At 30.4% G+C, this 1,985-nt stretch overlaps 1 protein-coding gene and 1 long non-coding RNA gene across 2 annotated transcripts in view; both read right to left on the bottom strand.

Moving 5' to 3' along the window:
- Positions 1-1,985, bottom strand: part of LOC108978912 (protein Shroom) — a gene marked incomplete at its 5' end in the record, with an annotated part of 254,171 nt that overhangs the window by 114,952 nt on the left and 137,234 nt on the right. The window lies entirely within an intron of this gene.
- The window catches only part of LOC108978984, a 118,039-nt gene that overhangs the window by 109,739 nt on the left and 6,315 nt on the right, over positions 1-1,985 (bottom strand). The gene's annotated exons all lie outside the window — the stretch shown is intronic.

Raw genomic sequence — 1,985 nt, forward strand, 5'->3', positions numbered from 1 at the left:
AATGATTATTTCCTTACATTTTGTAAAGTTAACTTAAATAAATTATTTTTTAAGGTATGTATAACTTTTTAAATTAAAATTCAATATTAATTTTTTTTATCAAAATTTGATTGAATTCTAAATTATTTTATTTTTAATACAATTACATGAAGATCTTTCCATAATTACTCACATTCTAACTAATATGTGTGTATGTACATATATAGCCTTAGAGAGCCACCAGCTAAAGAAAACCGGAAGCTTACATTTCTCTTTAATGAGCTTTTAATCAGTTTCGTAGGTAGCTGCTAGCCAGGAAAATGCTATGTGCTTACTGAGAATAGGCCAAATAAGCGCATCGTTGCCTCATTTTTCACTTCTCTCGAAAGAATTATCGTTTTTCAGAAATTCTAGCCATCTTTGAAGAATAAATGGTTGGAATTTTTAAAAGATTTTATATGAGAAAATATATTTTAGTTTCTATGGTATTAATAGTTGTGAGTACGAGTAGGAAGCTATTTTTGGCTTGCTATCAGTTCTTACTGAACTGAACTTACCTACAAGTACCTACTTAACTTTAAGAGCAACAACAAGCAAACCAAATCATAAGCAAGATCTTGAATAGAATTGTGTTCGATTAATCAGGTGGTCTATAGTACATATGTATACTATTTTTCATATTTATTTTCACATGTGGACGTCATTTTAGATTTCAGATAGCACAGTTTACGAAAATTTTTGCCTCAGAACGTTTGTAACGAACTTAGAAAAACAATAAAAGCACATGGCTGCCATACAAGCTGAATGATCAAAATCAAGTGCTTGTAAGGAAAACTTTGTTATTTGCCAAGAAAACTTCGCATAATTTTTTCAAGAATATTTTGCAAGCAACGCACCAACCTCTAAATAAATCATACAGATCGGTCCGCCATTACTTGGACATGTGACACTTGAGAAAGTGCTTTTGTATGAAACCCTAATGCCGGCGTGTATTCGTTATTGCTTTACTACAGTACAATTCATTCTTTGTTTATTAACATAAGTATTATCAACATTTATGACATAGCGCGTATTCGCCGGAAAGTCTATCTACGCTTAACTGTGTAAATAAACGGCAATGATCGGGCACTTATGACTCAGATCGCTAACTGAGTGCTTTGTCCACCGTAGAGTGAGCGAGTGATATAATCTGGGTAAGCGAGTGAGTGAGGTAGTAGTGGCAACATTTAATAACACAAATAAATGGTGAAAAAAAAAAAAAAAAAAATTATAAAAAAATATACTTAATAAAAACCTTTACCGGCTTGTCCAGTAGTGTTAATTAGCGTTGTAATTTTAATTGATTGTTTAATTATTCTTTACTTACTGTAGGTACTTTTTTATTAATAATTAAAATTTGCAGCTGTTTTGCACAGAAAGAGTTGTTTTGAAACGTGTAAAACAATTTTTATATAAGAATATAATTTATACACAATCATTTACATATGTGAAGTTTGACAGTTTTACCACATCACCGCTGCAAGCGCACTGAGTTTGCTAATCGAGCTATTTTTAAAACTTTCGTCAAATATTTTTATACAAAATTCAGTGATGTTACAAAAATTTGAATGTAAATGAAACGAAAACGCATTTTCGGCCTTTGATTAGAAGTTACTTTTTAAAATAAAAGCTTCATACCCCGGATAAGTTGTAAAGCATATCATTATAATTGTATATATTGAAATTTGTATGTACTGAAAAATTGTATAGAAGTTTTGCCAGCTTTTCTTTATTTTAACGAGTGTTCGTTTGCTACTCGTTTACATTAAAAAGAGTCTTATAACTGCTGTTGTTAAAATCTATAGTGTTCTTAATTAAGCGACCTTCTCATAAGGATTTCCAAGCATTTTAGTCAACGTGGCTGTGAATTTGAATTTTTGGTGCTAAAATAAGCGATTGGATGTTGAAGACTACTATTTTCTTGGTGATGATTAGTATAGATTTTTAAAGATCCATATATTTAAATA

This window comes from Bactrocera latifrons, unplaced genomic scaffold (assembly GCF_001853355.1).
Source record: "Bactrocera latifrons isolate USDA-ARS-PBARC rearing strain unplaced genomic scaffold, ASM185335v1 scaffold_13, whole genome shotgun sequence".
Lineage (NCBI taxonomy): Eukaryota > Metazoa > Arthropoda > Insecta > Diptera > Tephritidae > Bactrocera > Bactrocera latifrons.